The sequence below is a fragment of the Chiloscyllium punctatum genome, chromosome 3, assembly GCF_047496795.1.
Source record: "Chiloscyllium punctatum isolate Juve2018m chromosome 3, sChiPun1.3, whole genome shotgun sequence".
NCBI classification, from domain to species: domain Eukaryota; kingdom Metazoa; phylum Chordata; class Chondrichthyes; order Orectolobiformes; family Hemiscylliidae; genus Chiloscyllium; species Chiloscyllium punctatum.
In genome coordinates this window covers 158,619,599-158,645,201 of record NC_092741.1, presented here as the reverse complement: position 1 = coordinate 158,645,201, position 25,603 = coordinate 158,619,599, and the positions used below count along the sequence as shown (strand labels likewise).

The window sequence follows — 25,603 nt, the reverse complement described above, 5'->3', positions numbered from 1 at the left end:
AGGACTGTTACAGCTAAGCACTTATTGTGGAGTTGAATTCCAGTCTTTGATTTGAAATGACTAGGTGATCTATTCTGGCAGGTGGGACTAAATTGGGTTGGGATATCTGGTTGGCATGGACGGGTTGGACGGAAGGGTCTGTTTCCATGCTGAACGTCTCTATGACTAGTCTTCATCTACAAATTGTTTACAGTTTACTATAAAAGTAAATATGGTAAGCTACAAGTTTTCATGTTCTCGGTGGATTAAAGAATCGATTGGAAGCAAACATCAACTTGGAAGAGATACAAAATAACAATCCTAGAAAGCTGCATTTGTGAAATTGAAATTGACAAGCAGGAAAAGATTATCTGATCTGCCAGGCTGTTGTGCATCTCTTGGTGCAGGAGTATTGACACTGGACACATCCTACCTCCCCTCTGCAAACTTGTCATTTCCTGGGAAGTTAGAAAAAGAGAAATTTTGGTGCCAATTAGAGAGAAAAATAATAATGCGTGATGAAATTTCTTCTTTGACTCTCTAAGGCAGTTAGGACCAGTCTGGGAGATCTCCCAGACCAAGTGTTATCAAGAGAAGACACTTTCTTTCGATACAAGGTAATCTCTGCCTCAGGCATGAACTGGTCCTGATTCCTTCTGAAGCCATGTAGAGAGAGTCAGCAGCCAGTGCATCAGCTGTGTATGTATACCAGTGTTCACTGCCCTCGGACAAAAAAACTTCTCATCCAGTTTGTTTGAATCTTCCAAGTGGAGGAATCAAACTTGTATCTGTGAGCCATCCCCAGTGTCTTAAACTAAATTAATGCATTATTGAGGATCCTGTCCAACTTGTGAATTATTTTAGAAATCTTGATGTGGAAATGCTGGTGTTGGACTGGGGTGGACAAAGTTAAAAATCATGTGACACCAGGTTATAGTCCAACAGGTTTATTTGGAAGCACTAGCTTTCAGAGCACTGCTCCTTCATCAGGTGGTTAGAACATAGAACATAGAACAATACAGCACAGAACAGGCCCTTCGGCCCACGATGTTGTGCCGAACTTCTATCCTAGATTAAGCACCCATCCATGTACCTATCCAAATGCCGCTTAAAGGTCGCCAATGAATCTGACTCTACCACTCCCACGGGCAGCGCATTCCATGCCCCACCACTCTCTGGGTAAAGAACCCACCCCTGACATCTCCCCTATACCTTCCACCCTTCACCTTAAATTTATGTCCCCTTGTAACACTCTGTTGTACCCGGGGAAAAAGTTTCTGACTGTCTACTCTATCTATTCCTCTGATCATCTTATAAACCTCTATCAAGTCACCCCTCATCCTTCGCCGTTCCAACGAGAAAAGGCCGAGAACTCTCAACCTATCCTCGTACGACCTACTCTCCATTCCAGGCAACATCCTGGTAAATCTTCTCTGCACCCTCTCCAAAGCTTCCACATCTTTCCTAAAGTGAGGCGACCAGAACTGCACATAGTACTCCAAATGTGGCCTAACCAAAGTCCTGTACAGCTGCAACATCACCTCACGACTCTTGAATTCAATCCCTCTGCTAATGAACGATAATACTCCATAGGCCTTCTTACAAACTCTATCCACCTGAGTGGCAACCTTCAAAGATCTATGTACATAGACCCCAAGATCCCTCTGTTCCTCCACCTGACCAAGAACCCTACCATTAACCCTGTATTCCGCATTCTTATTTGTTCTTCCAAAATGGACAACTTCACACTTGGCAGGGTTGAACTCCATCTGCCACTCCTCAGCCCAGCTCTGCATCATATCTAAGTCCCTCTGCAGCCGACAACAGCCCTCCTCACTGTCCACAACTCCACCTATCTTTGTATCATCTGCAAATTTACTGACCCACCCTTCGACTCCCTCATCTAAGTCATTAATAAAAATTACAAACAGCAGAGGACCCAGAACGGAACCCTGCGGAACTCCACTTGTAACTGGGCTCCAGGCTGAATATTTACCATCTACCACCACTCTCTGCCTTCGACCGGTTAGCCAGTTTTCTATCCAATTGGCCAAATTTCCCTCTATCCCATGCCTCCTGACTTTCCGCATAAGCCTACCATGGGGAACCTTATCAAATGCCTTACTAAAATCCATGTACACTACATCCACTGCTCTACCCTCATCCACATGCTTGGTCACCTCCTCGAAGAATTCAATAAGACTTGTAAGGCAAGACCTACCCTTCACAAATCCGTGCTGGCTGTCCCTAATCAAGCAGTGTCTTTCCAGATACTCGTAAATCCTATCCCTCAGTACCCTTTCCATTACTTTGCCTACCACAGAAGTAAGACTAACTGGCCTGTAATTCCCGGGGTTATCCCTATTCCCTTTTCCCTTTTTTGAACAGGGAAGTGGTTGTGGAGTGTAAGATCATAAGACACAGAATTTATAGCAAAAGATCCAAGATTTACAAATATCGATCAGGTTGCTTTTCAGTCTACACCAACTTAAAGTAAGCAGATTGAAATGCTTAAGCCCATCTAAGGAGCTGAGATTTCTTAAGCTTGGTATCATTCTTTTACCACTCCCCTGGTCCTTTTCCAAGGTCTACTTACTTATTTTCATTTCTCATTCATTTTTACTTAGTATCTGCAGCTCATAACTGGCAGCTGCCCAACACGAGTGTGCATCCATGGCCGCAATCAATTTTCCAGTCGAAAGGCTATTTACGTAATTTTCACCTTTATGGGGGCAAGTGCCAGGAGGGATTGGTAATGTCTGATTCTAGCTGCCAGCTTCTTTGTCTTCAATAGAAGGTTATTTATTTGAAATTTGTGCACAGACATGGACATTTGATTCAATGTTTGGTTTTTAAATATCCCCGGTGATGCCATCGCAATGCTGGATGCCAGGGATAAACAGGTGTCCAGTTGCAAATGCTAATAATGGTACATTTGTTGGTTGATGTATTTTCGTCATTTAAATATGACCACAATAAGGCCAGAGGCACAGTTTCCCACCTGTCACTAATTGTATTGGAGGGCAAGAGAACTGGCTAGAGACTCAGCAAACCTCAGCTCCAACCTATTTTTCACTTCTTACTGCTTCGGTCTCAAATTAGCTGAGTAAGGGTAGAAAACGTGATTCTAATAACAGTTATGTGTTATGTATTATAAATATAATTAAATGCCAATCCTAACTTAGAGATATCACAGTTGTCTGAGCAAAGCAGAGTCTGTGATTACTTTAATAAGAGAATTAGTAACTTTTTGAAGGAGGAGACTGGGCTGTGGGAAATGAGTGGATGTTGGATTAGACTCTGTGATGGGTGGAGAAAATATACAAGTGAAATGGCAACATTTTGGTTTTGTGACACTGGCTCTGGGTTTCTGCGTGAAAGCTTCTCATGTTATTTCCCTTTTTATCCTAGTGACCACTAGGATAGAGGATGGCTATTGGCTCTCTGCCAATCTTCAACTAACTATTAGAAAGTAGATTATTGCATTCAGCAGTGTTGCCCTTTCGTCAAAGAAAATCTCTTCCTCAAATATTTGGCTAAATTTAGAAGCTTAGGTCTCATAGCAAATAATGTACGAGATCACTGTGCTTTGACTTTCACTATTTGCAAATTTGCAAATAAGAAGGTCCAAAAGACATGGGGCTAAGAATTCAACAAAGAAGGGACATAGAAATAATAACACTAAATTTAAGCAAGAAATTTAGACCAGGGCCTGTTGTAGCATTTTAAAGGTGTGTGGGAGCAACACCATATGCAAATTAAGTAAGACAAGGATGCGAGCATAAGAAGTAAAGTTAGTAAGTTTGCAGATGACACCAAAATTGGAGGTGTAGTGGACAGCGTAGGTTACCTCCAGATTACAACAAGATCTGGACCAGATGGGCCAATGGGCTGAGAAGTGGCAGATGGAGTTTAATTCAGATAAATGCGAGGTGCTGCATTTTGGGAAAGCAAATCTTAGCAGGACTTATACACTTAATGGTAAGGTTCTAGGGAGTGTTGCTGAACAAAGAGATCTTGGAGTGCAGGTTCATATCTCCTTGAAAGTGGAGTCACAGGTAGATAGGATAGTGAAGAAGGCATTTAGTATGCTTTCCTTTATTGGTCAGAGTATTGAGTACAGGAGTTGGGAGGTCATGTTGCAGCTGTATAGGACATTGGTTAGGCCACTGTTGGAATATTGCATGCAATTCTGGTCTCCTTCCTATCGGAAAGATGTTGTGCAACTTGAAAGTGTTCAGAAAAGATTTACAAGGATGTTGCCAGGTTTGGAGGATTTGAGCTATAGGGAGAGGCTGAACAGGCTGGGGCTGTTTTCCCTGGAGTGTCAGAGGTTGAGGGGTGACCTTATAGAGGTTTACAAAATTGAGGGGCATGAATAGGGTAAATAGGCAAAGTCTTTTCCCTGGGGTGGGGGAGTCCAGAACTAGAGGGCATAGGTTTAGGTAAAAACAATGACTGCAGATGCTGGAAACCAGATTCTGGATTAGTGGTGCCCACCCCTTTCCACCTTCCTCAAAGACTGTTCCCTCTGTGACTACCTGGTCAGGTCCACGCCCCCCTACAACCCACCCTCCCATCCTGGCACCTTCCCCGCCACCGCAGGAACTGTAAATCCTGCGCCCACACCTCCTCTCTCACCTCTATCCAAGGCCCTAAAGGAGCCTTCCACATCTATCAAAGTTCTATCTGCACATCCACCAATATCATTTATTGTATCCATTGCTCCAGATGCGGTCTCCTCTACATTGGGGAGACTGGGCGCCTCCTAGCAGAGTGCTTTAGGGAACATCTCCAGGACACCTGCACCAATCAACCACACCGCCCCATGGCCCAACATTCAACTCCCCCTCCCCCTCCATGGAGGTCCTGGGCCTCCTTCACCGCCGCTCCCTCACCACCAGACGCCTGGAGAAAGGACGCCTCATCTTCTGCCTCGGAACACTTCAACCCCAGGGCATCAATGTGGACTTCAACAGTTTCCTCATTTCCCCTTCCCCCACCTCACCCTAGTTCCAAACTTTCAGCTCAGCACTGTCCCCATGACTTGTCTGGACTTGTCCTACCTACATATCTCCTTTTCCACCTATCCACTCCACCCTCTCCTCCTTGACCTATCACGTTCATCCCCTCCCCCACTCACTGATTGTACTCTATGCTACATTCTCCCTACCCCCACCCTCCTCTAGCTTATCTCTCCACGCTTCAGGCTCACTGCCTTTATTCCTGATGAAGGGCTTTTGCCCGAAACATCGATTTCGCTGCTCCTTGGATGCTGCCTGAACTGCTGTGCTCTTCCAGCACCTCTAATCCAGGAATTGGTTTAGGGTGAGAGGGGAAATATATAAATGAGACCGAAGGGGCAACTTTTTCACACAGAGGATGGTATAAGTATGGAATGAGCTGCCAGAGGAAGTGGTGGAGGCTGGTACAATTGCAACATTTAGGAGGCATTTGGATGGGTATATGACTAGGAAGGGTTTGGAGGGATATGGGCCGGGTGCTGGTAGGTGGGACTAGATTGGGTTGGGATATCTGGTCGGTGTGGACAGGTTGGACTTTAGGGTCTGTTTCCATGCTGTACATCTCTATGACTTTATGCCTTTTTAAAAATCAAGGTTAGCTTCATGAGATCATCTTTCCATTCTTGAGCTCCAGATTTGATTTTGTTTTCTACAATTACCTACTGTCATGACAGCAGAAATGACAAAGACAATGTTAAAAACAAGGCAATATTTTCATGTATTTGTGAGTTCATGTGGTTGGTGCCTATCATTAAATTACTGAAAGGATTTATGAGCTAGCAGTACACAATACTGTGCAGTGTTTTCAGTTTGTTCTGGATTTAAGGATTATTGTTTGTTGAGGAAAACCACAAAATTGATGCCTTCATGCACCACATCTACAATAAAGTAGTTTTGTCCTTACATAATGCAGGTATGATGGACAGCTTCCCTATCAGGATTTAGACTCTCTCCTGTCAAAAATCGCAGAGCCTCCGGAGCAATGTGAAATCAGTTCATGTTGTCAAAACTCGTTCCAAAATGAATTTCTTCTGGTACTTCATGCTGTACTTCCAACTAGAATTTGTCCAAATTTTCATCCCTCCTGAAAATGGGTGTATGTGTTATTCCATTTATTTATGTGGGTATTTTCTCAGAGTGAGAATTTGCAGATTTGCTTTTTGTTGATGCTGAGAGGATGTCTTCAGAACCATAAGCCTCGGAGTTCTCATTCTAGAGACTTGAGAACATTCTCAGAGCTATTTTGCGAATAGTGACTACATTACAAAAATACTTCATTGATTTGGGGTACACTGAGATTGATTGTGAAAGCTGCATTGTGCAATGCTCAGTTGAAGACTGTACATTTAAGAAAGACGTTTCTCTGTTAGTAAAATTGCTGAATGCTGCATCAGTGATTTTTAAACATGTTCATTTTGTCAAATTGCTTGTAGATTGTTCACTTATCAGATATATACCTCAATTATTTTCTTTTTGTTTCTGATTATATTAAGAATTTTGGTAGAATCTGAATTATTCTAGTTTTAAAACTTATTAAAGATCACTTAGAACTGAGGGAAAACATTTGTTTAATTTAGATAAATGTTGGAATTAAAACTATACTTCATTACATCTTCACATTTAATCCCGGAACTGTATCATTTTATGTGGCCTGAATCAGAATCAAGCATTTTCTGCTTTTGTCCCTTTGTATGTAACTGAAAGCTGCCATTTCATTTATGAACGTAATTTTTAGATGAATGTGTGTGGACTGTGAGGTAATGCAGTTTCAGGAGAAATCTTGCTGCATTTTCACCAGAATGAGGGGCAGTGTTTGGTGGAGCTTGAACAATAAGTCAGTTTTGACTAGCTCGAAACTATCTGGTGTATTTTTTTAAAGAGAAAGGGAGGAAGTAATTGCTTCCTCCTTCTTTCTCCCCCAGCATCTTTGAACGTGCCTGCTGTACGCCTGATGTGAGTGGCAGGAACCTCATTGCTGTTATTTGACAGGAGCTGTTAGCTCAGCCCAGTAGCTGCATGACGCACTCCCCAGCTCTCAGCTCGACAGGCTCATGGCTGTCTCTCTGAAACACTAGTCAGTTCACTGGGAGCTGCTGATTGGTGAAGCAGCGTCACACAGATATGGTGTTAACTGTTGGAGGAATGAAGTAGAGAGGCAGAGGCAGAGGGAGATTGTGGGCAGGCAGCAGCAGCAGCAACCTGGCGGTCGGTGCAGTGATCTGAGCGTGGAATGAGGAGCAGAAACTCTTGTTACTGTGCAGGTCAGTTACAGCACCATTCACATCCCCATGGGTGTGGGGAGCAGCTTAGACACAGCCTGGGGCACACTCCCATACAAACCATCCACAGGGTGGCGGGTATCCCCTCAGGATTGTATATTACGCGCACACACACCCCACACACTCCTTCCCCCCCCACACACTCCCCCATCCCCCCCCCCCCACACACACTTTCTCTCAACCCCCCCACACACTCCTCCCCCCCACACACTCCCCCCATCCCCCCCCCCACACACACACTTTCTCTCAACCCCCCCCACACACAGACCACCCCACACACACACACATTCTCTCTCTCTCTCTCTCTCTCTCTCACACACACACCCCACACACACACACCATCCCCCCCCCCCCACACACACACACCATCCCCCCCCCCCCCCCACACACACACACACCAACACCCCCCCCCCCCCCCCCACACACACACACCATCCCCCCCCCCCCCACACACACACACCATCCCCCCCCCCCCCCCACACACACACACAGACAGACACCGATCCGATGGAGCCTCCCCATTGCTGACTTTGTGCAGTTTCGCGGCCGAGGAGCGTGTCCTTGAAGATTTCCGACCAGTCCCTGCCCTGGGTAAGAAAGCCCAGTCAGTGTCCGGGATAGGGAGCCCCTGTTCCCAGACTGGAACCAGCTCCCAGCTCCGGGAGCGTGTGGGGGCTCCTCATGCTCTCACCGACCGATTTCCATCCGTTTGAAAATACAGATGATGGTTTTCGGAGTGGGTCGGGAACGGGAGTGTGGGGTACTGAGAGAACCAGGATATTGTGTGAACAGAGCATTTGCTGCCAAGTTAACATCTTAAACTCTGCATTGAATTGCGGAGGTTAGGGTAGGTTCCCGGGATGAGAAACGTCAAGGCTGTCTTGTTATTGTCCCTGTAATTGTGCCGGAATTAATAGTGTTTGATTTTTGCTGTTGAGCATTCTCTCTCCAGCTATGGTGTCCCTCTGGGTGCGGGCTGGCGTGCTTTGTGATCTGTTGGGTTTACAGCAGGAAAATTAAATGGGTTTTATTCCGACTGGCCATCATTGTGTTCTTCCCTTCTAACACTGAAAGTGCCCCCTTTTTAAACATTAAACCAATTGCTCTTGCTGGTCAGTGAGAGACTGGCTGTCAGTGCAGCAGTGATACAGTAACATGCTTATGCAAACATTGGACATCCTTTTTTCCACATTCTAGGCCCGCCTACTAGTTAAATGATTACAGAAATGATGCCAAAAACACGGTTGTATATATTGGAAAGCCAGTGATTCCACTTTCTTAGTGTTCTCTGAAACTATCTTGTGTAGACTTGGTTTCCAAAATTCCTGACTGATAAAGGGAAACATTGGCTGGAGCTGCATTTTTTTGGGGGCTAATCCAACAAGAGTAACCCTTGTCTTTTTTAAAAAGGAAGCTCTGTCTTGTGTAGCACCAGGTTCCTGGGTAATGACAGCATGTACGGTACAATACTTCCTGCTGGTTTTAGTGGTTTGCTAATTAAAAGTGGCTGAATTAAAAGGCCAATGTACTGACCATTAATTACAGCCTTTATTTCACATTACTTTTATGTTGCTACTCCATCTGTGATGTATAGCAGCATTTTAAAAATGTTTTTAATAAAAAACGTTTCTTGCATCAGGTATTTCAGATGCAGCTCCTTCCATTTTTGGGTGACACACTCCATCTTATAAACTAAAACAACGAATTTTACAATGTGTAAAATGCTTCCATAGTATATTTGGGGCGGCACGGTGGCACAGTGGTTAGCAGAGACCCGGGTTCAATTCCCGCCTCAGGCGACTGACTGTGTGGAGTTTACACATTCTCCCTGTGTCTGCGTGGGTTTCCTCCGGGTGCTCCAGTTTCCTCCCACAGTCCAAAGATGTGCAGGCCACGTGAATTGGCCATGCTAAATTGCCCGTAGTGTTCGGTAAGGGGTAGATGTAGGGGTATGGGTGGGTTGCGCTTCGGTGGGGCGGTGTGGACTTGTTGGGCCGAAGGGCCTGTTTCCACACTGTAAGTAATCTAATCTAATCTATTTGTGCTTTATGGAAGCCTTGCCTAAGCCACACTGTTAGAATTTGCTGCTTTCCATCCCTTATTTGATTTGATTTGATTTGATTTGATTGTAGCCAACTATAGTGAAAAGTTTTGTTTTGCATGCAGTACTGGTTGATGGTAACATAGAAGGGCATACAGATCATAGGGTGATTGAACAGAGCAAGGCATATAGGGTTATAGCTGCACTGGAGGTGCACAAAAGCAAGGTGAACATTGGATTTGAAATTTGAGAGGTCCATTCGGTGGGGAAGAGGCTGTTCTTGAACCTGTTGGCTTGTGTATTTAAGCTTTTGTATCTTCTGTTGGTGTTGGAAGGAATTGAAACTGGACTGGGAGGGGTCTCTAATGATGGCTACTTTTATGCAGCAGTGAGAGGTATAGATGGAGTCCATGGATGGAAGGTTGGCTTGTGTGATGGACTGGGCTGCATTCACAACTCGCTATAGTTTCTTACAGTTCCTGAACAGAGCAGTTGTTGAACCAGACTGTTATGCACCCAGACAAAATGCTTTCCATGGTGCATCTATAAAAGTGGGTGAGGATCCTTTTATGGACGTGCTGAATTTCCAGAGTCTCCTGAGGAAGAGGCATTGTTGTGCCTTCTTGAGCGTTTCAGCTATGTGGGTTGTTAAGGACAGGTTGTCGGTTATCACTCCCAGGAACCTGACACTCAACCCTCTCACCTCAGCTCTGTTGATGTAGACAGTGGTGTCTCCCTTTTTCTTTCTGTGGTCTATACAATATACCTTTCATCTCTACCTCAGTGTTTAGCTGAGCATTTGGTATTTTCAGTTTGGATCTTTCATAATGGGAGAGTTGAGTCCAAGAATTCAGATCACTAATTCTTTATGAAGTATACTAATGTCAATTGAAGCTGGAAACTCATTTGCAAAACGTAACTGTGAAGGCACTGTCACGCAAATTTACAGTATCCAGAAGGCAAGGTGCTAGGCTTTGTTTGTTTTTAGGTTGACACGTGACTGGCTAATTTTCTTGCAATGAAGCTGAGTTTGTATGTGATGTGTACTCTTCATTTGAAACTGAGAGTATTTGTTGGTGAGTAACGATCTGCTTGTTTTCATGTGACTGAGAGCAGGTGACTCCCAGTCACTGTGTAAATCGACAGAGCTGGCCTCCATTCGGATAATATGACCCAAAGTCGTGAGGCACCTGTAAAAATGCAGAAGGCACACACCTGAACAAATTACATCTTAAATTTTAAACCAAGGTTCTCACCAATATTGACATCATTAGCTTGATGGAACAATCATCCTCCAGTATTTAGAGGGCTGGAATGGCAATAAAACCAAGCTGTGTACATTTAAATGAAGTTGGTTGATAGGCTGTTACTCATGGGATTTCACAATGACCAAATGAAGGCCCTCTGCTGTTTAGAGTATATGTGAATAGACCTGGATGAAGGAACTGAGTGAAATATATCTAAAGATAGTGGACTAAATAAAGCTCGGTGGAAAAGTGAATTGTGTGACCACAAGTAAATAGTAAAGGAATATTGATAATTTAGATGAGTGCGCAGGCAGATGGAGTATGAGGTGTGAATTTGTGCCTATTACTTTGATAATTATTTGTTAGTTATTTTGATAAATAGAAAAACAGAATATTTTTAAAATGGTGAGAAACTATAAAATGTGGATGTTGTCACAACCACACACTAGACATGAGTTGAATGGAATTTAACAACATAAAAACCATGTAGAAATTTTGTCTCTTTGAGTGTTTCGCGTTAAAAATAATCAGCAGCATGACATAATGCTTAACCCAAGAAATAAAATCAGTTTATCACACAACTGTTGCTGGAAGTTATTTAAGCAAAAAACAATTTGAATTATTTATGAAAATGGAAGTACGAAGATTTAAAACAAGATAAAAGTGACATGTAAAGACAGAAGCAAGATCCATTTCTGCTCTTGTCATGAAACTTTAAAATAGTACTCATCTGAGCATTTAAATAGTCATTACATTCAAGCCTATGGGCTTACTAAAGGTCAGTGGGACTAACATAGGTAGTAGATTTTTTTTGACAATACAGACTTGATGGGCCAAAGGGCCTCTGCTGTATTGTAGGATTCTATGACTTGCTTGAGGATTCTCTTTCCAAGGTGAAGTGTGCTGACTTTTCTAGTCGATTAGTTGGAAGTTGTTTGCACAAGTGGATTGAGTAGAACATGTTCCGTGAGTGGATGATAGGTCTACTGGTTGTAACTGTTGCTAATTAGCTTTGTTTCTCAGAATACCTACAATGTGGAAGCAGGCCATTCAACCTAATTGAGTCCACATTGACCCTCTGAACAGTATACCACCCAGAAACACCCTACCTTATCCCTGCAATCCTGCATTTCCTGTGGCCAATCCACCTAACCTGCACATCTTTGGACTGTGAGAGGAAACTAGAGGAAACCCACGTAGACATGGGAGAATGTGCAAACCCCACACAGATGGTTGCCTGAAGGTGGAATTGAACCCAGGTCCCTGGTGCTGTGAGGCAGTAGTGCTAACCACTGAGCCATGGTGCAACCCATTACAACAGGCATTTCCTGTATGTGTCTGGATAATTCTTCTTAAAATAGCGGTTTGCAGACTTTGAGACATTTCAAAAACTTAAGTTGCTAGTCCGAACTCTCTTTTAGTGATTGGGTGAGCTCAGGTCTGGAGCACAGACCCACTGCTGTTGTTTAGGCAAAATAATTACATTTTCCATTGTGTGAGCTGATTTCCATTCATATTAGCATCCTGCTAGTGTTTGGTGAGATAGGAAGAGTTGCTCACATCTTCAGAGAAGCTGTTATCTTTGAGGTTTCTGTTCACCCTTGACAATGTTCATTAACTTTCCAAAGACTCTCTTGTTTCTTGTTGAGAGAGTTGAGTCTGATTCCCGCTCCAGTTGCATCCACAATGGTAATCTAGAAGCCGTTTTGTTCGACTTCTTGTATCCATTTTAAAAGCAGATCCACTTTCCTCACAAAGTATATAATGCTGTCACTACCCACTTATGACAATGTTTAGAGGGAATTGAATATCTTTGCCTGGTAACTTTGTGCAAGAAACAATCACAGCAAGGAGTGAGGGGAGTAAATGTCATTTTTGCATTTATTGCAAGGGGAATTGAAATTCCAGAGTCTTGCTGCAATTGTGTGCCAAGACCATTGCTGTCTATGTCCTTTGGCCTCAGTACTAAAGAAAGATCTATTTCCTTTTGAGAATATATAACAAAGGTTCACTTGATTAATTCCTGGAGTGAGAGGCTGGTTTATCCAAAAAATATTGGATTGCAAGGAATTATACTGTCTGGAAGTTGGATGAATGAGAGGTGGTCTTTTTGGAACATGTATCATTTTGCAAGGGCTCAAAAGGGTCAATGATAAGGCTTTGCCTCATGACTGAAGGGTCTTCACTGGGAACTATAAAGTTTTGTCGAAGAAATCAATCAATTAGCTCTCAGATGAATAAATATGTCTTCACGCAGAGCATAATAAATCTTGGGAGTTGTCTACTCCCGATGGGTTCTGGATGTTCAGTCATTAAGCATTTGAAGGCTGACTTTGGTAGTTAGTTTATGCAGTAAAGAAATAAAGGAATATGGAGAGTGGGCAGACAGATTAAGCTGATTTTTAGGATAAATGATGATGTAATTTAATGGTGAGCAGGTTCAAGAACTACTATAACTTACTCCTGCACTTTGTTATATTCTTACGTTTTATAAGCTGCAACATTATTTCATTTGGCCAAGATGGGGGCTATTGCTAGGTTACATCTGCATTGTAGTGCATCAGTAATGGGAGTGGGAAGGTTGCATTTAAGTGAAATGTAAAGGGTTTGCTACCAGAAGCTTTGTGTTTCATGTTGAAGGCTGAGATTAGAAAATTTTATCTGAGTCTGGGAAACTGGATCCAAGATGTCATTGGTGTGCACAGCTTAGCTACTAATTGTCTGAATCAGCTCTAATTTATAATTATATGGATAGTAATTTACATAAATGCTTCGTGATGGAGTTTGTAGCACAAATGTTAGTCGTTACTCATCAACTCATCTAAATGTATTTTAAAACCAGCATTGAAGTGGATTATTTATTTATGATGGAAGTCCCTCATTGATACTGTATAATGGGTCATGTTGAAGGACTTTATGGGGACTTTATTGCAACAAGGTCAGTAAGGTCGATGACCAAAAGTAAAATACTCAAAACTGAAACTAAATCTTTGATTTAGTAAAAATGCTGCTTGCTCCATATTTGTATGTTTCAGCGGTGATGGAGACCAAGTATTGGATCAGGACTGGGCTATTTGGATCTTGAAGCTTATCCCACCATTCTGCAACCTAACTCTGTGTCTTAGATCCTAATCCTTTTTATGGTTTTTATTGATTAAAGTCTGGTTTTAAACTGAATTGATTGAGTATCAATATATTTGAAAGAGTTCCATACAGCTACCAGCCATTGTGTGTAGATGTGTTCCTCAATTGCACAACTGCCCACCTGACTCTGATTTCCTAGCATAGGTCCCAAATCGAGAGTGGAAATAATGTTTAATTACTTGAACAGTTTTGTCATAAAAATTTTGATCAAGGCAACCTCTGATCTTTTAAATTTGAAAAAATACAATCCCTGTAATGTAATCTTCCGATTCCAGGGATCCTTTTGAGTAAATCACTGCAACGGTCCCTTCAAAGGCCGATTATATTCTTCATCGGCTGCAGTAAATCCAATTTCTATCTCCCCCCTCTTCTCCACCCCCCCGATTATTTTCTTTACTCATTCATGGACTTGATTTGTGTTTCTGACCATCTTTTGGAAGTTTCTCCCGATTTCTGAAATTCTCTGTTTAAGGGTAAGGGGTAAACCTGTTGAGGATTGATGAGAGATTTTCTTCACCCAGAGAGTGGTGAGCATGTGGAATTCATTCCCACAGAAAGTGGTTGAGACCAAAAAGTTGTGCTTTCAAGACCGAGATAGATACATATTTTGTGGCTAACGGGGTCAAGGGACATGGGAGGGGGGAGGGTGGGGGGGAGGCAGAAGAGTAGGATTAGGGAATTGAGTTTGATAGAGTGTAGAGTAGTACAGCACAGGAATGGACCATTCGGCCCACAATGTTGTGCTAAACATTATGCCAAATTAAAGCAATCCCTTCTGCCTGCCCTTACTTCATATCTCTCCATTCCTTGCATATCCATGTGCTTATCTAAAAATCCCTTAAATGCCCCTGTCAATCTGCCTCCACCACCAAGCTCTAGCAGCATGTTCCAGACTCCTAGCCCGTATTAAAAAACATGCCCCTCACATCTCCTTTGAACTTTCCTCCTCTCACTTTAAATACAAGCCCCCTGGTATTAGACATTTCAATTCTGGGAAAACTATTCTGATCATCAACCGTATGTATGTATCTCATAATTTTATAAACTTATATTAAGTCTCCCCTCAACCTCAACCACTCCAAAGAAAACAAACTAAGTTTTTCTAGCCTCCCTTATAACTCATACCCTCTAATCCAGGCAGTGTCCTGGTAAGTCTCTTCTGTAACCTCTCCAAAGCCTCCACGTCCTTCCTGTAATGTGGGATCAGAATTGAACACAATACTGTGTGGCCTAATCAAGTCTTATAAAGCTGCAACATGACACCCTGACCGTTGTACTTGATTCCTGACCAATAAAGGCAAACACATCATACGCTGCCTTCACCCGATCTACTTGGTTAATCACTTTCAGGGAGCTATGGACTTTGAACCCCAAGATTCCTCTATACATCAATGCTGTTCAGGATCCTGCCATTAACTGTATACTGTTCCTTAATGTTTGATCTCCCAAAGTACAGCACCTCACATTTACCCAGGTTAAAGGTTAATGGGCAGATAAGATTCCACCTGCCCATTATTCCTGCTTTGTATGCTGCTGCATTGTTGGTTTTCTAAGTAGGCCAATAATTGCCTTTAGTTAACAGTCTCCATGGCAAACATTTTCAGATGTTTTCTGGGACTGTACGTGAGTTACATTCATTAGACAGGAAGCTGTTGCCAAGTGAGACTGTGCAAATTACATTCCTGAATTAAAAAATTCTTATGCCACTGCACACATTTAGAAGGTAGAGACGTGGTTATAGGAGATTTTCTTTTTTAAAAGAAGGTATAATCTAGGCCAAGCTTTTGAGCAAAGGCAAAAGCTGATTGGGGAGGAGGCCTTTGATTAAGCCACAGCCATGAAAATGGCAGAAGGAGAGAGTTGCATATTGCAAGAGTTATTTTCCTGAGCTAGAAGGGAAGTTCCCATTGGCTTTCAAGAAGATCCGGGCTTGGCAACAAAGTTCATGGACAGCGTATCGTTAACATGGCAGGTACAAACCTTTCCCTATTTTCAGCCATAGGGCAATGCCTGTGGAAGGTCAGTCAGGTCTGGGAGAAGAGGAAACAAGAATGTTCAAGGTCTAGGTTGTGACCATGAACTGATAGAGATTGGGGTAGACCTGTGGCTAGTTTGGGAGTGTGGAAGCTGTTGAATACACGTGATAGTTGTTGAAACCAAGGGAGAGGTTATTGATCAGGAATGTCAAGAGTTGTACTCGGTCAGAGAAGAAAGAAAAACAGCAAAAGGTTAGAGTAATGGAGCTGCAGATTCCACAGTGGAATTGAAAATCAGGGACTCAACTGACTTTTATTGTTCATACCGCCTGTGGTTGGACACCCAGTGATAACAGATCAAGAAGTCACAGATTAATTTTCCTTGAAGCAAATTGGTGTGAAACTATTAGTCAAGTAACAGCATGTTAGCAGTAAAAACAGAGTCCTAGTGAAACTCAGCAGGTCTGGCAGTATCTGTGGTGAAAGAAACAGTTATATTGGACTTAAAGCATTAACCCAGTTTCTTTCTCCTTGGATGCTGCCAGACCCTTTGAGTTTCTCCAGCACTTTGTTTTTTGTTTCAGTTGTCCAGCATCCTCAGACTTTGGCTTTATTCGAACAGTATTTCAGTGACAGGCTAACTTAATGATCAGGTCAAAAATGATGCATTCTCTCATTTGTCATTGGGAGTGACAGGAGGGAGTAATGTCCCCTCAGTGGGAAGGGATTGGCTTAATGCTATTTACATCATGGATCAATAAGAGTACATCTCTGATATTGAAGGGATGGATTTTGCTGTGGTGCTACTGGGTTAGTAATCCAGAAATCCAGGCAAAGGCACTGAGGTCTTGGGTTCAAATCCACTGCTGCCAGTGGAACTCAATGACTTCATCTGGCATGAAAATCTATTCTAATAGTGACTGCAAAACCACTGCCAATTGTTGTAAAACCTATCTAGTTCACTAATGTTGTTAGGGATGAAAATCTGCCATCTTTATCTGACTTGGCCTACATGCATCTTACCACTACAAAGCCTAAGAAAGGAATGAAACTTGATTGAGGACCTGGCATAGACGTGGGCAGCAAAAATGAAATCAGCAAACTTTGACTCTGCAAAGTCCTACTCAATCAGGGCTTGTGCCAAAATTGGGAGCATTATCCCACGGATCAGCCAAGGAACAGCCTGACATTGTGTGTAAGCTACTATTCCATGTGTATAATGTCCCAGACACAACTGTCACCATCCCTGGGTATGTCCTGTGCCATCAATGGGCCCATAGGTCAGATGTTATTAGCATGTCCTCAACAATGACTTGGAACTCCATGGCACCAAGTCAAGCATGGCGAAAGAAACCTCTTACAGGTTAGCACGTCCCGAACCTCCTCTTCCCCCCCCCACCTCTCAAGAAAAACAAGCACAGAGAAACATCCAGGCAGGAGTGGCTCAGTCATACCGCTGCTGACCAAGACTTAAAGGAGATAGCTGCTAAACTGAGGCTGCAGTGAGGCAACCAACTGAAGGAAAACCCCAGAACATAGAACATTCCAGCTCAGTCGAGGCCCTTCGGCCCTCGATTGTGCGCTGACCTATGGAACCAATCTGAAGCCCATCTAACCTACACTCTTCCATTCTTGTCCATATGCCTATCCAATGACCATTTAAATGCTCTTAAAGTTGGCGGGTCTACTGCTGTTGCAGGCTATTGCAACCCTATTTGATGTTGTCCTGGGACACACGCATCTGTCTGTGATGGTATAAGTAAGAGTTTTTAATTCACTTGTGGGATGTAGGCATCGCTGGCTGAGCCGATGTTTATTACTCATCCCTAGTTGCCTCTTGAGAAGGTGGTGGGGGGGGGGGGGTGAGCTGTCTTCTTGAATCGCTGTAGCTGGACCCACAAGGTGGTTGTTGTCGTTTCTAGTGCCTAAGTTGTTGGTAAGTAGTTCATCCAGTTTCCAGTTTTTTTTTAGCAGGGAACCAGGTAGGTTTTCCCAACAATCAGCAATGATTTCATGGTAAGTCATCAGATCGTTTGAATTGTCGGGAGCATCAGCAAGCGTGTCACAAGCGATATAGATACTGGTGTGCACACTCCTGGGGGAGGGGAAACATGTCCATCCCTGACAGCTATTATATTTGTTCCACTATATCACCCACTGAAAGATGGGATTGCTTGGGATTTGTCTGTAATTGGTCAGAAAGCTTTCAAAGAGAGGAAATTATGAGTCAGTGATACTGTTTTGGTTCATTATGATCTCATGCAATCAGCTTTTAACATGCAATGCCTCACCAATGGGATTAGATGTGTTATCTTTCAAAACAGGAGATAGTATGTGAAGGGGGAAAGTGAGGACTGCAGATGCTGGAGATCAGAGTCAAGAGTGGGATGCTGGAAAAGCACAGCAGGCCAGGCACCATCCGAGAAGCAGGAGAATCGACATTTTGGGTATAAGCCCTTCATCAGGAATGGTATGGTGAAGCTCAGAACACATGCTTCACGTATGTTTTGATGGCAAAACAGAATTACTTGAGTTGACAGAGTCATGAATGATGTATGACATTAGTAAGTTCCACAAATACTTGTCTGGGAGGAAATTCATTTTGTTAATTGACTGCTGAGCCCTTATTATTACATTTGGTTCAGATCAGAGAATGTTATCCCTTGGGGTAGTGAAGTAGATTTCAGAGATGGTCCATCAGCACATTATGCAAATACAGATGCTCCTTCAAGATTTCCCGTGAAGACTGATTCATCCTTCCCCAGCTTGAAAATTACTTTGCATACATGAATATATCTCATTACCTGCCAGGGAAGCTCGTGAAGAAACATCGGAGGTAGTGGTGCTCAGTTTAGTAAATGTCATGAATGGTCTAAAGAGTGTGACAATAAGAAGTTGCAGAAGTATTTAATGAGTAGAAATGAACTGAGTATAAATCGAAGCAATTTCAAGAGTCATTATTGCACCAAGATTTAGAGAGAGAGGTTGTTGGATGAACTTCAGGAATAGCGCAAAAGGATTGTCTATTGAAATGCTGTAGTAAGAAACTATTCATGGAATCTAAAGATAGATAGAGATGTTGAAATAATTGTGAACTGTGTCTCAGAATGTTCCTTTCATTCCATGATTTAAAAAAACCCCAGAAGACTTTGTGTGTGTGTATGTGTGTCCTCTTGTCATTGAACTGGAGGGGAAGGAGTACTTTGTTCCAATTAGATCATAGCAAATGGATAAATGTCCTAATACCACAGGTGCCAAAACTATTGGGGTTTTGAGTAGTCAATTTGCAATTTATGGGTGCTAAAACTGTCAGTGTCAAATAATAGTCTGAAGCTCCCTCTGACACTGAGATCTGAGTAAGCAGAGGTTAAAGCTGACAGTGAATACTCTGGCCAGCTGGTATGTGCAGGATCTGGGTACATGACTGGGGACTCCATTTGGGCTTGTTGCTTTCTGTGGGCTCATTCTCAAAAAGGCCGATCTGATGTCTCCAGTGGTTACTGAGGGAATAGGTGGATCTGAGGCTGTGAGACTGTTTCACTGGCCTTCTGGTTGAACAGTGTAAAATACATTCAATGTATTGAAGAGGGATATATTTTTGACTAATTTTCTGATTTGCTTTGTAACCCATTATGTTGTGTAGGCCTTGCCATAAATGGCGGGTGTCCGTGTGGTTAGTTTGGGTTTCCAGCTTAGTTTGGTATTGCCTCTTGGTATTCTAATAGCCTTAGAAATCTGGATTTCCTGTAAAGGTCAGGAGCACCTGACTTGAACACCACATGCCTGGATTTCTGTAGGGAGTGGATCTTACAGTTCATCCATTGTTTTGGTTGGGGAACACTTGGATTAACTACTTTGGCACACAGTCCACTACACACTTATTGATGTCTGTGAGGGTAGTGGCAGAACTCATTTAGGTTGGCTGCTGAATTCAGGAATATGGACCAGTCCACCTACTGCAAGCAGTCATGTAGGAACTCACCCGTAACCTCAGACCTGCACCATATAACTTTCTGCACTGAATCCTCTCACTTAAATTTGTCAATTGATGGCACCATTTAAGATCACCTCCACCTGATTAGCATCTAGGGATGGGCAGTAAATGTGGGTCATGCCAAAGAATACCCACATCTCATGAAGAAACTTTAAAAAAAGACCTCTTTCCCAGGACCTCATTAGGTCAGCATTCCTTCCAAACTCTTAAGTGTTCTCTTTCTTTATACAATGCACAGATTTTAAAAAGGTAAAGTATTTTTAAGGTCAATTAATTACTATTTCCACATTTCCAACTTCTCTCCAATTCTCTACATCCTTGTTTTCCTGGAATCAGGCTCTTCAGCATTTGTTATTATGCAGTGAATTTTTAAATGATGCTGTAATAAATTCTGATGTGATGTAATGCCTTTGCCTACCTGCATTATCTTCACATGGATCAAACACATTTGTAGCAAATGAAGAAAATATTTGAGTTATTGCGTCATACGGCATGGAAACAATCCATGTCAACCATGTTCCCAAACTACACTAGTCCCACTTGCCTGCATTTGACCCATATCCCTCCAAATGTTCCTATTCATCCACTTATCCAAATGTCTTTTAAATGTTGCAACTGTACCAACGTCCACCACTACTTCTGGCAGTTCATTATACTCTGTTTTAAAAAAAAAGCCCCTCGTTTCCATTTAAAGCCTTTCCATTTAAAGCTTTTCTCCTCTAGTTTTGAACTCCACCATCCTAGGGAAAAGACCCTTGTTATTCACCTTATCTATGCCCCTCATGATTTTATAAACCTCTGCAAGGTCACCCCTTAACCTCCTTCACTCCAGAGAAAAAATGTCCCAGCCTATATTTATAACTCAAATGTTCCATTCCCTGCAACATCCTGGTAAATCATTTCTGAACCCTCTTCAGTTTAATAATATCCTTCCTATAGCAGGGCAACCAGAACTGCACACAGTACTCCAGGAGAGGCCTCACCAATGTCCCATACAATCTCGACATAAGATCCCAACTCCTGTACTCAAAGGTCTGAGTAATGAGGGCAAGCAGGCTCGATGCCTTTTTAACCACCCTGTCTATATGTGATGCAAACTTCAAAGAATTATGTACCTGAACCCCTAGGTTTCTTTATTGTACAGCACTACCTAGGGCCCTGCCATTAATTGTTTAAATTGTGACTGTTTGTTTTAACAAACTGCAACATCTCGCATTTATCCAAATCCAAATCCAAGTTGATCACCATCTCTTTGTAATCTTAGATAACCTTCTAGTTAATTTTCTTCTCCAAGTTACTATCATATATTTGGTTGAAAGGTTCATAGATGCTCAATACAAGGAACTATTTCATGATGACCCTGGATAGTGGGATGTCAGATTATTGAAATATGGAAGACAGTGTAGATGATTATAGATTGGTTGTGTGCACATTCCCGTAGGGATTCCTATGCAGTGAGTCAGCATATTTGCTCCTCTTAATTACTTCCTGCCCTCCATCAGGACTATGGAATATGAGCAACAATTTTTGGCTGAATATCTGGTAGGTTATTTTGTTGACAGTGTAGTCCACTACTGTAACTAAACACTGGATAAGGAAAATAGGTATTGAACTGAAAGCATTGTGGGCGTTATGAAGAAATGTACATGTATTTACATTTCATTTGACATTCAGTGTGATCAACCTTTAGCGTCACGCTAGCGAGCATGCTAACATTTGTAATGAGTAGATTGATAATAATGACCTCATCTTGGAATTGTTGCCTACAGGCGATAAGCTTCCTTCACATAGAGAGAGTGGGGCATCAATCTGTGGAAGCCTGTTCACTTTTTTTTTGTTATTTTTCTCAAGGCAATTCAGTTCCTGTAATGATTGAAATTTTTATCTGGAGCTTTACTCTTGGTGCCTCTTCTGCCTGTAAGTCGATGTGTTGGTAATAGTGAAGTGTCATTCCAACCCTTCACTGTAATTACCTGGAATTTGGTTTCAAGCTGTAACGAAATACCTGAACTTAACACATTTGCTTTTAACCAAAAACCAAGAACCACCTTTTGCCCACTGAGAGCAGCATAGGCTTCCTTGAATCCAGAAAGATGCACTGTCGTTGCTGAATTCCAGTCTGGATGGGGATTGTTCCTACAGATGAAATTCAGGGCTACTTGTTGTTATACTCAATGACATGTTGTGTCCAAATATTTATTTTGTTAACTGTTGCTGGGAAAGCTACTGTGGAGAACCCAAAACCTTTCTTCTCTACCTGCTGAGTATTGTGACAATTTTCAGGTTTTTGCTAAATACTTAGTTGTAGTGGTTGTGTTTTAATTCCAAACTATTGATCTGCAGATGAATCCAATAGCCTATCTTCCTCCAAGGAAATCTGTTCATTTGTGGACTGTTCACCAACAAACCAACAGATGACTATAATTGCAATATTTGATACCAGAGGCCTGAATTATCCTGGGGACCCTAGTTGCCCCACTCACTTTAAAGTTGAGTAAAATTATCCTGAAATTTGTGCTGCAGAAAAAAACTGCTTTGCGTTTTTGTCTGTCAACAGTGACATGGCTTTGGTGGTTTCCAACCTCCAGTAATGACATTGTGCATGTGACAAAGTGATGACAGCTCTGTGATGTTATAGTAAGTTGATAAGGCAAATTTGCTCCCATTGGGCTTCTGGGAGCTTAGAGTGTTTTGGGGATAGTAGTTTGCACAGCCCCATTTAGAATTAGTTCTGCTGGTTCATGGCGACTTGAGTAGGCAAAAATGTCAGTTACCTAGGGTAATACATACACCTATTATTTTAACTTTGTGATCTTATATTCCTTTCCTTTTATAGTGTGAAAATTGAAAATATTTGGTCTTGAAAATATGCAGAAAGTTTGAGCTGGGGTTTGAAAGAGGGAATTAATGTTTATGTAGCACCATTTCCTATCTGGGCCTTTTGAAAATGCTCCATTGTCAGTGATGTACTTTAGTGATTAATTAGCCCACAGCAAATTCTGTTGAATGTTCGTAAGAGGCCAGCTAATTAGTTTGTGATGTGTTTGAAGGTGAGCAGGAAGGGCTTGAGAGAATTGAATTAAAATACAACATAAAGCAAGCAGTTCAGCCAAACCCATCAATGCATTTTTCCCTATGCAAGGAGTAATTCTAATCACACGTGACTACAATTGCCTCGACCTCTCTTCATTCCTCTATCCTTCAACCAGCTGTAAATGTTGGTTGCAATGTTGCTTTGGTGCTAATTCCCACAGCCCCTAAGACAGAAATGCAAAAAATTGTTTTCTGTGCTAAATCTCCTCTCATCTTATTTTAGAGCCACCAAAAATTAAAAAAAAAACTTGGTTGTATCCTTTATTGTCCCGCAGGCAGGGACAAGGCAGGACTAATAAATTAAACTGCATTTATTTCAATGCAAGGGGCCTAACAGGGAAGGCAGATTAACTCAGGGTATGGTTAGGAACATTGGACTGGGATGTCATAGCAGTTACAGAAACATGGCTCAGGGATGGGCAGGACTGGCAGCTTAATGTTCCAGGATATCAATGCTACAGGAAGGATAGAAAGGGAGGCAAGAGAGGAGGGGGAGTGGCATTTTTGATAAGGGATAGCATTACAGCTGTGCTGAGGGAGGATGTTCCTGGAAATACATCCAGGGAAGTTACTTGGGTGGAACTGAGAAATAAGAAAGGGATGATCACCTTATTGGGATTGTATTATAGGCCCCCTAATAGTCAGAGGGAAATTGAGAAACAAACTTGTAAGGAGAACTCAGCTATCTGCAAGAATAATAGGGTGGTTATGGTAGGGGATTTTAACTTTTCAGGCATCGACTGGGACTGCCATAGTGTTAAGGGTTAGATGGAGAGGAATTTGTAAGTATGTACAAGAAAATTTTCTGATTCAGTATGTGGATGTACCTACTAGAGAAGGTGCAAAACTTGACCTACTCTTGGGAAATAAGGCAGGGCAGGTGACTGAGGTGTCAGTGGGGGAGCACTTTGGGGCCAGCAACCATAATTCTATTAGATTTACAATAGTGATGGGAAAGGATAGACCAGATCTAAATGCTGAAGTTCTAAATTGGAGAAAGGCCAATTTTGACGGTTTTAGGCAAGAACTTTCGAAAGCTGATTGGGGGCAAATGTTCGCAATTAAAGGGACAGCTGGAAAATGGGAAGCCTTCAGAAATGAGATAACGAGAATCCAGGGAAAGTATATTCCTGTCAGGGTGAAAGGGAAGGCTGATAGCTATAGGGAATGATGGATGACTAAAGAAATTGAGGGTTTGGTTAAGAAAAAGAAGGAAGCGTATGTCAGGTATAAACAGGATGGATTGAATGAATCCTTAGAGTATAAAGGCAGTAGGAGTATACTTCAGAGGGAAATCAGGAGGGCAAAACGGGGACATAGCTTTGGCAAATAGAATTAAGGAGAATCCAAAGGGTTGTTACAAATACATTAAGGACAAAAGTGTAACTAGGGAGAGAATAGGTCCACTCAGATCAGCAAGGTGACCTTTGTGTGGAGCCACAGAAAATGGGGCAGATACTAAATGAGCATTTTGCATCAGTATTTACAGTGGAAAAGGATATGGAAGATATAGACTTTAGAGAAATAGATGGTGACACCGGAGGAAGTGCTGGATGTCTTGAAATGCATAAAAGTTGATAAGTCCCCAGGACCTGATCAGGTGTACCCGAGAACTCTGTGGGAAGCTAGGGAAGTGATAGCTGGGCCTCTTGCTGAGATATTTGTATCATCGATAATCACAGGTGAGGTGCCGGAAGACTGGAGGTTGGCAAATGTGGTGCCACTGTTTAAGAAGGGTGGTAAGGACAAGCCAGGGAACTGTAGACCGGTGAACCTGACCTCAGTGGTGGGCAAGTTGTTGGAGGGAATCCTGAGGGACAGGAGGTACATGTATTTGGACAGGTAAGGACTGATTAGGGATAGTCAACATGGCTTTGTGCGTGGGAAACCATGACTCACAAACCTGATTGATTGAGTTTTTGGAGGAAGTAACAAAGAAGATTGATGAGGGCAGAGTAGTAGATGTGATCTATATGGACTCCAGTAAGGTATTCGACAAGGTTCCCATGGAAGACTGATTAGCAAGGTTAGATCTCACGGAATACAGGGAGAACTAGCCATTTGGATACAGAACTGGCTCAAAGGTAGAAGACAGAGGGTGGTGGTGGAGGGTTGTTTTTCAGACTGGAGGCATGTGACCAGTGCGGGGTGGGTCGTATTGGCTATGTAGAACAGTTGATCTTCCGTAATTACACCGGCACAACTCCCCACCTCTTCCTCCGCTACATTGATGACAGCATTGGCGCCACCTCGTGCTCCCGCGAGGAGGTTGAGCAATTCATCAACTTCACCAACACATTCCACCCTGACCTTAAATTTACCTGGACTATCTCTGACACCTCGCTCCCCTTCCTGGACCTCTCCATCTCCATTAATGACGACCGACTTGACACTGACATTTTTTACAAACCCACTGACTCCCATAGCTACCTGGATTACACCTCTTCCCAGCCTATCTCTTGCAAAAATGCCATCCCATATTCCCAATTTCTCCGCCTCCGCCGTATCTGCTCCCAGGAGGACCAATTCCACCATAGGACACACCAGATGGCCTCCTTCTTTAGAGACCGCAATTTCCCTTCCCACGTGGTTAAAGATGCCCTCCAACGCATCTCGTCCACATCCCGCACCTCCGCCCTCAGATCCCACCCCTCCAACCGTAACAAGGACAGAACGCCCCTGGTGCTCACCTTCCACCCTACAAACCTTTGCATCAACCAAATCATCCACCGACATTTCCGCCACCTCCAAAAAGACCCCACCACCAGGGATATATGTCCCTCCCCACCCCTTTCCGCCTTCCGCAAAGACCGTTCCCTCCGTGAC

General features: G+C 42.7%; 1 protein-coding gene across 2 annotated transcripts in view; it reads left to right on the top strand.

The window, feature by feature from the left end:
* The first annotated feature begins 7,038 nt into the window (after positions 1–7,038).
* dtnba (dystrobrevin, beta a) overlaps positions 7,039–25,603 on the top strand; it is a 516,323-nt gene continuing 497,758 nt past the window's right edge. The window contains exon 1 of one of the 2 annotated variants that reach the window (XM_072563143.1): positions 7,039–7,264. The gene's annotated coding sequence lies outside the window, so the exon portion shown is untranslated. Of the gene's footprint in view, positions 7,265–7,807; positions 7,874–25,603 lie in introns of those variants that run through there. The other variant, XM_072563151.1, reaches the window with a different exon arrangement.